This window comes from Mus caroli, unplaced genomic scaffold (genome assembly GCF_978045245.1).
Source record: "Mus caroli unplaced genomic scaffold, Mus_caroli_1 scaffold_14, whole genome shotgun sequence".
Classification (NCBI taxonomy): Eukaryota; Metazoa; Chordata; class Mammalia; order Rodentia; family Muridae; genus Mus; species Mus caroli.
Genome location: NW_028227269.1, coordinates 29,056,842 through 29,068,151, shown reverse-complemented (window position 1 = coordinate 29,068,151; position 11,310 = coordinate 29,056,842). Strand labels below are relative to the sequence as shown.

General features: G+C 42.1%; 1 non-coding gene across 1 annotated transcript; it reads right to left on the bottom strand.

The window, feature by feature from the left end:
- Nucleotides 1-9,816: 9,816 nt before the first annotated feature.
- On the bottom strand, nt 9,817-9,946 carry LOC115032866 (small nucleolar RNA SNORA17). Its single transcript, XR_003838524.1, has one exon. It is a non-coding gene; the product is annotated as a small nucleolar RNA SNORA17 (small nucleolar RNA).
- Nucleotides 9,947-11,310: the final 1,364 nt, after the last annotated feature.

Sequence of the window (11,310 nt, the reverse complement as noted above, 5' to 3'; positions counted from 1 at the left end):
ACCGTCAATAAGACAAAAAGACCACCAACAGATTGGGAAAGGATCTTTACCCATCCTAAATCAGATAGGGGACTAATATCCAATATATATAAAGAACTTAAGAAGGTGGACTCCAGAAAATCAAATAACCCCGTTAAAAAATGGGGCTCAGAACTGAACAAAGAATTCTCACCTGAGGAATACCGAATGGCAGAGAAGCACCTGGAAAAATGTTCAACATCCTTAATCATCAGAGAAATGCAAATCAAAACAACCCTGAGATTCCACCTCACACCAGTCAGAATGGCTAAGATCAAAAATTCAGGTGACAGCAGATGCTGGCGAGGATGTGGAGAAAGAGGAACACTCCTTCATTGTTGGTGGGATTGCAAGCTGGTACAACCACTCTGGAAATCAGTTTGGCGGTTCCTCAGAAAATTGGACATAATACTACCAGAGGATCCAGCAATACCTCTCCTGGGCATATATCCAGAAGATGTTCCAACCGGTAAGAAAAGACACATGCTCCACTATGTTCATAGCAGCCTTATTTATAATAGCCAGAAGCTGGAAAGAACCCAGATGCCCCTCAACAGAGGAATGGATACAGAAAATGTGGTACATTTACATAATGGAGTACTACTCAGCTATTAAAAGGAATGAATTTATGAAATTCCTAGGCAAATGGATGGATCTGGAGGGCATCATCCTGAGTGAGGTAACATATTCACAAAGGAACTCACACAATATGTACTCACTGATAAGTGGATATTAGCCCCAAAACTTAGGATACCCAAGATATAAGATACAATTTGTTAAACGAATGAAACTCAAGAAGAATGAAGACCAAAGTGTGGACAGTGTGCCCCTTCTTGGAATTGGGAACAAAACACCCATGGAAAGAGTTACAGAGATAAAGTTTGGAGCTGTGAAGAAAGGATGGACCATCTAAAGACTGCCATATCCAGGGTTCCATCCCATAATCAGCTTCCAAACGCTGACACCATTGCATACACTAGCAAGATTTTGCTGAAAGGACCCAGATATAGCTGTCTCTTGTGAGACAATGCCGGGGCCTAGCAAACACAGAAGTGGATGCTCACAGTCAGCTATTGGATGGATCACAGGGCCCCCAATGGAGGAGCTAGAGAAAGTACCCAAGGAGCTAAAGGGAACTGCAACACCATAGGTGGAACATTATTATGAACTAACCAGTACCCCAGAGCTCTTGACTCTAGCTGCATTTGTATCAAAAGATGGCCTAGTCGGCCATCACTGGAAAGAGAGGCCCATTGGACTTGCCAACTTTATATGCCCCAGTACAGGGGAATGCCAGGGCCAAGGGCTGGGGGTGGGTGGGTGGGGGACTGGGGGGGGGAGTGTAATCGGGACTTTTGGGATAGCATTGGAAATGTAATTGAGGAAAATACCTAATTAAAAAAAAGGGGAAAAAAAAGAAAAAAATCTGAATGAACTAGATTTGTATATGTGAACTTCAGTAAATCTGGAAAAACATTACTCAATTAAAAGGTGAATTACAGAATCCTGTGTAAATACATTTAAAATAATAGCAATTCATGTTACTGTGCATGTACAGATGTGAGAAATTGAATAAAAATATGAGACGACATTGCAAATTATTTATAGATAAGTCATCTGGGGAGAAGAATGAGGCAGGTGCTCCAGTTTCAGTTGCATTGTTTATTCCAGGATAGAAAATGTTAAGAAAAGCAGTGCCCCATAACAAGCCTTTCATGTAAAGTCACTTACTGGTTTCCTTGTCCTGTGAAATGGAACGTGATTCAGTGCTGCCATTGAGCAACTCTGAGGCATAAAACCGCATGTTGAATATAAAATCCAATCTGAGGAGGAAGCTGCAAGCAGAATTTCAGCCTGAGAAGATTGGAGGTGGAAGTGTTCTGGCACAGGGAACCTCCGGAACAAAGGCTTCCACTGGAGACAGAGAATTTGAGAAATAGAAAGTTGGCCACAGAAAATATTAAACAAAAGTACAATTAAAAATGAAAGCTTAAAATTAACTGGTTCCATATCAAGAAGGCACTAAAATACTGTGATTAAGAATCAGCAGGTAATTTTACAAAAAGTGGACAACTGAGCACTCAAGTTTTTTTTTTTTCCAATTTTAAACACATACTCACCAGTTACAGTTATGATTAACTTTGTAAAACAAATACTACTGGGTGTAAAGCCATAGATTACTCCCAACATAGTGGGAGTAACAGATAGTGGGAAACTACTGTGTCCCACTCTCACCAATAGACTGGCCATTCAAACAAACAAAGAAACAAACAAATAAACAAACAAAAATACAGAGAGACATTGGAGTTAAATGATACCACAACTCAAATGGATTTCTACAGAACATTCCACCCTAACACTAAATACATGCCCTTATCAGCAGGCTATGGAATTTATCCAAAAATTACCACATATCAGGAAACAAAGAAAGTCTCAAATACAGAAGAATAGAAATAATATTTTGTATTCCATTTGACCATAATGAAATGAAGATAGATATCAATAGCAACAGAAAATAGAGAAAATGCATATACTCAAGGGGAATAACATTATTGAATGATGTATGGGTCTCTGTAGAAGAATTGTAATCTATCAATATGACTGCTCTGGTAGTGAATCACACCCAAAGACCTTCTAGGTCTGTGTGATCTGGCTAGAATAGTGACACACCCTTCGTAAACACATCTATTCCCAAGCAATGAAGGTAAGTAAAGTTAGTTTGTACAAGGAAACAGCCATGTTTGAAAGTGAAGTCTAGTTGAGGGGCAGACAAAGTAAAGAAATAAGAGAAAGATTTGACAGAATGAATCAGAGATAGGATACATTCAACTCTCACGAAAAGAGAGAGGAAAGAGCGGCTACTTAAGAGCAGCACAGAGCGAATCAGAAATGGAGGGTAGCTGAGTGAGTACAGTCCAGTTGAGTTCAGTTCAGAGCAGTTTGGTGCAGTTCAGTTGAGTTTACTTGAGTTTGTGAGTTCTGTTCAGTTTGTGCAGTTCATGCAGTATAGGTCAGCAGAGGCATTTGGAGCCAGAGAATAAAAAGGAGCCAGATGATTAGAATAAATTGCCAGAGTTAGTTTGAGGCCAATCAAAGCAATTTAGTGAGAAGCCGAGAGAAATCAGTTTGAATCAGTCAGCTTGGAGAGGCATTTAAGCCAGAATAGCTGAGTTGAACAACTAGCCAGGGTTAAGAAAGAATGTTCAAAGTCCTTAGTGATCAGAGAAATGCAAATCAAAATGACCCTGAGTTTTCACCTTACACCAGTCAGCATGGCTAAGATCAAAACCTTAGCTGACAACACATGCTGGTGAGGATGTGGAGAAAGAGGAACACTACTCCATTGCTGGTGGGATTGCAAACTGGTACAACCACTCTGGAAATCAATCTGGAGGTTCCTCAGAATATTGGAAATAGATCTAACTGAAGACCCAACAATACCACTCTTGCAAATATACTCAAAAATGCCCCACCATGCCACAGGGGCATGTGTTTCACTATGTTCATAGCAGCCTTATTTGTGATAATCAGAAGCTGGAAACAACCCAGATGTCCCATGACAGAAGAATGGATACAGAAAATGTGGTTCATTTACACAATAGAATACTACTCAGTTATTAAGAACCAGGACATCCTGAGTTTTGTAGGCAAATGGATGGAACTAGAAAATAACATGCATAGTATATACTCACTAATAAGTGGATATTAGCAAAAAAATAAAGTACAGAATACCTAGGATACAATCCATGCATGTTCTTTCTTTTGGGTAGATTTTAACCCTATTTAACAAACCCACTATTACCCTGACACAAAACTAGATAAAACTTGACTGAAAAGGAAAATTACAGGCCAATCTCCCTTATGAATATAGATTCAAAAATTCTCAATAAAATACTTGCAACTCAATGTCACATCAAAACTATCATTCAGCATAACCAAGTTGACTTTATTCCACTGATAAAACAATGTTTAATTATATATAAGTCAGTAAGTATAATTCATTGCACTAATGGACTAAAAGAAATCACACAGTCATCCCAACAGATACACAAAATTCCTTCGACAAAATCAAACATCTTTTCATGATAAAAGTAATGGGTACATTAGGGATGAAGGGAACATACCTCACTATCAAAAAGGCTATTATGGCAGACATGTAGCCTATGTCATTCTAAACAGAAAGAAACTCAAAGCATTCCCAGTGTGTCAGTCTCTCTATTCAAAATAATGCTTAATTCTTAGCTAGAACGATGTGTCAATGGAAGGAAATAAAAATGATACAAAGAGGAAAAAGTAAAAATCTCTCCTTTTGTAGATGATGTGATTTTGTGCATATAAGAGATTCCGAAGACTCCACCCAACAAGCAAACAAAACTCTTAGACCCTCTGAGCCTAGTAAGCAAAGTGTTAGCATTAAAAAAAAAAAACCCAGCATATAAAATCAACAGCCCTTTTATAGACCAGCAGCAAAGAGTCTGGAAAAAAAAAAAAACAACAACAACATAGGAACTTAATCAAGGACATGAGAAACCTCTGCAGTGAGAATTTTGGGACACCTAAGAAGGACATTGAGGATTTCTTCACTGAAAGGTGGAAAGGCAACTCATGCTCAGTATTTGGAAGAGGTGATGTTGTCAAAATGACCATCCTGCCACACGCATCTACAGATTCAATGCTACCCCAATAAAATTTCCAATGCCATTCTTCACAGACATAGAAAACAAAGGATCTATAAGAAAATATAAACATTAGCACAGCTACAGTTACTTGATTTAGGTGCCAAAATGTGTAGTGGAGAAAAGACACCATCTTTAACAAATGATACTGGGAAAACTGAATTTCAACATGGAGAAGAATTACATGAGATCTTTATCTCTCACCCTTCACTAAACTCTGCGGCAACTGGATCAAGGACTTCAACATAAGACCTGATGCTCTGAAACCCTTAGATGAAAAATAAGCCGTATGGCTTATCTTATAGACACAGATGAAGACTTTCTGAATAAGGCTTCAGTAGCACAGGAGATTAGTCAAACAACCAACAAGTGACATCATGAAACCCAAAAGTTCTATATGGCAAAGCCAATGGTGGAGTGACTAGACAGCCCACAGAATGGGAGAAAATCTCTGCCAGCTCTTCGTCTGACTGATGATTCGTATCTAGACTATTTAAAACACTAAAAAACTGAACATGAACAAAATAAGTAACACCATTTTAAAAAAGGCTGTAGAACTGAATGGAAAATTCTCAAAAGAAGAAATGCAAATGTCTAGGAAACACTTTAAAAGGTGTTCACTATCCTTAGGCATCAGGGAAATGTAAATTAAAACTACTTTAAGACTGGTCTCATCCCAATCAGAATGGCCATCATGGTTACAAATAGCAAATGCTGGCATAGATGTGGTGAGCGGGGAGTGGTTATCTGATGTTAGAAGGCACGGAAGGTAGGGTGGCTGCTATGGAAATCAGGCTACATATTTCTTAAAAACAAGACACAGTCAAACTAGAAATAGAACTGCCGTATGACCTGCTGCACATGTCAGTACGTATGCGCAGCAGAATTTCTACCTCACTACAGAGATTCTTACACACTGACTGCTCATTGATGCCGTAGTCACAATTGCCAGGATGTGTTGTCAATCTAGCTGTTCGTAAGCAGATGAGCGGATGGAATGGTACATATGCATAGGGAAATGAATATTACTCCACTGTAAAGAAATATGAAATCATACGATTTGCAGATAAACACATGAAATTGGGAAAATTATACTGAGTGAGACAACTTGTGACCAGAAAGGCAAACAATATGTTACTGCTTATGTATAGATGCTAACTTCATTGTGCGTGCCTGTGTGTGTGTGTGTGTGTGTGTGTGTGTGTGTTTAACCTAGAGCCCAACTGGAAGCCAGGAAATTAGAAAGGGGCCTTTGAGGTAGACATTTTAAGGGAGGGATTATAGTAAGTTATAGGTAAAATGAAAGTATAGAGACGGAGTACTGAGGGTAGAAAGACTTAGGCAGGAAAGGGTACAGGAGTATGGGAGAAATTGTGGGTGGAATGGAGGGATAACTCAAAGGAAGTATGTATGAAAAGCCATAAAGAACTCTACGATCAAATAAATCATAATAGGAGGAACAGAATATGTGTGAAAATGAAATTAGGAGGGGTTGAATTATTAAACAGGTTGGAGCATGGGATGGAGGAGAAGCAGGGATCAGCATTTATGAACAAGCATGTAGAAACCCACTAGTTAATAAGCTAATTTCAACAATCCACTTAAAAACAAAAATCAGAGGTTACCCTGGGCTCTGAATCAAAGTGAAGTTCACAGCTTTTTCTGGAACCTTTACTGAACTCAGAAAGCTGCAGATCCCAGTGGCTGCAGAAGTCTCCACAGAAGACTTTTGTAGAGGAATCCAGAAAACATCTCACTATCTGGTAAGGTTCTTAAACTTTTTAATTTTTTCCTTGTGATTGAAACTGCGCATTTGAATTTTGAAGAACCGAGAACTTTCACATTAAAGAAGACTGCTTAGTTTTGTTTACTACCTGACTTTTCGGAGTCACAAGAAAGAAAGGTGTGCTCGTCCATGCGTGCACTAAAGCTGTCACGTGCTAACAGACCAGTTGGGGAGAGAAGGCTCAGTGCATATACACCCTTTAATGGTGTGTGTGTGTGTGTGTGTGTGTGTGTGTGAGAGAGAGAGAGAGAGAGAGAGAGAGAGAGAGAGAGAGAGAGAGAGAGAGAGAGAGAGAGAGAAGAGCGGAAAGAGGGGGAGAGTTGAGAGGGGAGAGAGAGCACTGACCTTAGTATATATTGAAGCTTGTATTTTTTGATTATTTCCTCTTTGAGAACGAGATGACAACTTAATTCATCTTAGACACTGACAGATCAACATACTTATATTTTGATTTAAATCTAATTTTCTCCTACTGATTTTCATAAACATATGGGAGAATGTGTCAATTATCCCCTCTATAAAAACTTGTTATATTATGAGCAGTTTTCTTTCAGTAACTCCTTTCAATGTTCTCTTTTGCTACATCAGTTTGAGTCATCTCAGTTGCCTTTCTTTGGACTCTCATTAGTTTCTGGGCTTGTGCTGTTTTGTTTCCTTAGGGTCACTTCGAGGCAACCCTGAAATTCTTCAGAAAACAAGAACAAAGGGGAGAAAGACTGACTGGAGCAGGGTGTGCTGAGTCACCACCTGAGTTCTGACCTCACCAGGCAGGTGCTGGGAGCCCGCCAGCATCTGTTTCCGGCTCTGCAGTCTGCAGGTTTTCCCTTTACGTTGGATTAAAAACCATCTCGTAGCCACAGATGGGCACTGAAACAAAAGTCTTGGTCCTCACAGACGTTTCCCAGTCTTAGAAGAAAGTCAGAGTAACGTGATGGGGTGATCAGTCTCTCGCGCTCTCGGTGTCACGTGGTGACATTTTCACATGAGGAAAAGAAAACATTGATGGCAAATTTCAGTCACGCTAATCTTCAGCATGAATTTATACAAGCTGTTGGCTGCTTACACATCACCTAGACTTGTTCTCAGGGAACATGTCGTTACTGGTCCATTTCTGGGTCCTGAAAAAGAATGTCAGAAGAAGAATGGACCTTGGCACATGTCCCCTGATGGGCACATAGAGTCCAGTGGCCTTGCCCTTGAGTGAGATAGATCTCTCTCCGAATCAATGATTGGTAAATTCCAAAACTAACTTTATAAGCAAGTTAGTAATTAGACAAAAGACCAAGTGATACTTCACTTTTAGAAAGTTATTTTCTGGGCTGGAGAGATGGCTCAGTGGTTAAGAGCACTGGCTGCTCTTCCAGAGGTCCTGAGTTCAATTCCCAGCAACCACATGGTGGCTCACTACCATCTGTAATGGGATCCGATGCCCGCTTCTGGTGTGTCTGAAAACAGCGACAGTGTACTCATATAGAATAAATAAATAATTCTTAATAAAAAAAGAAATAAAGTATTATCTGACTTCTGTGCATGCATGCACACACATAAAATAAATTATTTAAAAAAGTTACTTTCTAAGATATTTGAAAAAAGTTAATAATTTATATTTTAAAAGCTTACTGAAACTTTGGTTTTTTAAAAACTTTTTATTGGTTCTTCGTTAATTTCTTATCATGGATCCCAACCCACCTCATCTCTTCCTCCCCTCTAACCTGCCTCCACCCTCCCACCCTCTCCCATAACAGAGTAAAAACAATCTTGTGGAAGCTGCGGCGTGTCACAGTGTGTTCCACAGTCTACCCTTTGTCTACACTTCTTTGCTTGCAAATGCTCCCTGCAGTGAGTGGTTGATCTGGTTCAAGGCCTTTGGCTTCTGCTACTCTATCAATACTGCAACCTCACTGGGACTCCTAGGGGATGATGTCCTGTTGTTGCTCTGTGTCATGGAGATCCTATAGTTTTGGATCTGTAGGACCAGCCCCTTCACACTCTAGCAGTTCATTGATTGGGTAGATGTTGGGAGTGGGCCAAGTCAGATCCCTAGATCTGGGCCTGGGAGGTATCTGAGCTGGTCAGTTCTCTCGTACCCACACCACCAGGGCAGCTCTCCTGCCCCGTCCCAGCTAGCCCATCCAACCATGCTGTAGCCAGCAAGGGGCAGAGCCAGCTCTCCAGCTCTCATGAACACTGGGCTGGCACATCCGCACTCATGCCATCAGGGCTGCCTCTACTATGCTGCCCAGGTGAGGTGCAGGTCTGCTTTCCCAAGTGCCACAGCAGGTGAGGGCCTGGGCCTGTTCTCCAAGGGAGGGGAAAAGGCATCTCTTTTCATCTCTGCCATCACACAGCAGACACGTTGCAGGGCCAACTTTCTCATGCTCACACCTCAGGGCTGGCTCTCCTGTGCCCGTACTTCCAGGGTCAGCTTTACTGTGCTTCCCAGCTGAGGTGCAGGACCCTCTTTCCTGAGTGCTACAGCAGGTGAGGGGCAGGGACAGCTCTCCTGTCTGATGTAGGTGGCAAAGTATACCGAGTGTGGAGGAGAGTATCTCTCCCTCGTTCATGCCTCTTCATGGGAGATGAGTGGCAGGCCCCACTCTCCAGATACTGCAGCTGCCTAGCGGGGAGGGTCAGCTCTTCTGCTCTTAAGATCCCAGGACCAGCTCTCCTATGATGCCCAGCTGAGGGGTGGGCCCAGTTCTGCACAGCCCTCAGATGTCAGCATGTCCCTGGGTAGCAGCCCAGACCAGGGATGCCCACATGGCCTTTGGTGGTAACAGATCCCTGCTGCTGCAGGGCCAGGGACACAGTTCTCCCTGGGTGGCAGCACAGGCCAGGACCCCACCATGCTTCCAGGTGGCATCGATACTCACATCAGGCTGTTCCTCACTGCTCTCAAGGCTCCACTTGTGCCTCTCTCCACTGTGCACACATCCTTCTGTTTCTCTTTCTCTTCCCTTTCTCCACCACTCACTTGCTCTGATTGGCGGTGCTGGGGTGGTGGTGGTCTCTGAGTGTCAGGAGTGGTCTCAGGAGTGTTATGCCCTACCTGTGCACTAAGGCTCCGGTTAAGAGTCAGCTCAGGCATGGTTTGCACCCACACCCAGGCCTGCATAGTCATCTCAGGCTAGCTTCCTCTCTGGGCCCTATGGCACCAGACTGTGATGATCTTAGGTGTAGCCCCATGCGGAGTTCATCTTGTCTCCTGCTTGCTCCCCACCATGGAAGCTTGTTCAGACGCCCACAGAGTTGTACTAGTAATTGCCTCAGGCTGGCTCCCTGTCTGGGTCCCCTGGTACTGGATTGGTGGTCATTCTAGGCTTGCCTTTTTCAGGGAATGTTAGGCTGCGAATCATTCAGATGTTTACAGGTCTGAACACGAGCCTAGGCATAGCCTTTCTTCTCTCTGCCACCTACTGACACATGTGTGACACAACAGCACGCATGCGATGCTTCTAGGGGTAGGACAGTTTTGGTAGATATTATGTCATATATTTTTTTCAATTTAGGATGATTTTTTCCTTTAAGACTTTGGAGCGAGTAGATCATGGAAATGGTCAAATTAGCACATTTGCTCCAAATTCTGGCCACCACAGGGCAGATTCTGATTATAAATAAATACAGGGCTTGGTGATGAGCATAGTATTAAAGCCGCACGGTCTGGAGCTAGTCCTGCCTCCACACTTGTTATGTGTGTGACTGTTGAGGCCTGTCCTGCCCCCAGCATAACTGTAGTTATTTTGTTCCATGCCTGCCAGCTATTTCATATTGTTGCTGTAATATGCCTGCCAGTCATTGACATGGAAAAATAACTTGACTCAGAGCGGAGTCATGGGGATGATCATATATCCTGTTATGCTCTGTATAAGGTTTGTTAGTCTTAAGAAATTCCACGAAGCTTTGCATAGGACCCATCACATTGAAGGTCAACATGAACTGTTATGTCTAAAGTAGCGTGAGTCAGAGCCGACCACCAGGCAATGCTTCCTGCACGTACTTATGAACTCACTGTGGGTTTTGCAGTTTTAGCCTCTATAGGCTGACAGAGGAAGATGTTCAGGCTGTAGCCCCAGCCCCCGAGTGCTGAGCTATGGCTCTGATTGATCAGTCTTAGGGTGTGTGTCCAATAAACCACCCCTGTCTGACTGAGATCAGTGGTCGTGGGGTTTGTGGGGCAACTCCTGGACCCCAACAATGACCAAAGCCAGAGCTGTGTTATTAGCACTGTGTCAGGCAGCTATCTCTCTTCACGGGGCTTCACAGGAAAAAAAGGAGCCTTACAGGTCACAGTTTCCCTGCTTTTTAGTGAATTATTTCTTCTTTCAAATTGGAAGAAACATAGAAGGCTCAGGTTGGCTGTGAAGTCGTGTGAGGAGTGTATCTATCATTGTTGTGATCAGTGTTGTGTGGAAAAGCATTCCAGGAAACTTTTGTAACTATTGCTATTTCAACTGAGCAGATAGATATGGACTTACACTAAACAGCCTTTAGACTGCCTGTTTAGTGTTCTAGAGGTGCCTCAGACTCCAAGAAACTTCTCCATTTGGAAGTTTCAGTCTCTTCTGAATTGGAGTTGCGTTCATGAACCCTGTGGCAGTAATTTGGGTACAACCTGTCTTTCTGTAAAAAACAACAACAACAATAATAAACACGTCAATAAGTGTTTGATACTGTTTGTCGTTGACAGTGAAGGATTTTGCTGTATGTGTGAAAGAGCTAAGTTAATCAAAATCATTCTAGTTTTTAAGGAGGTAAATTAACACATTTTAAGGAGTCCTTTCTGTCAAATGCTTTGATAACTAGGATAGGTGTTTGGCAGACTACCTATTA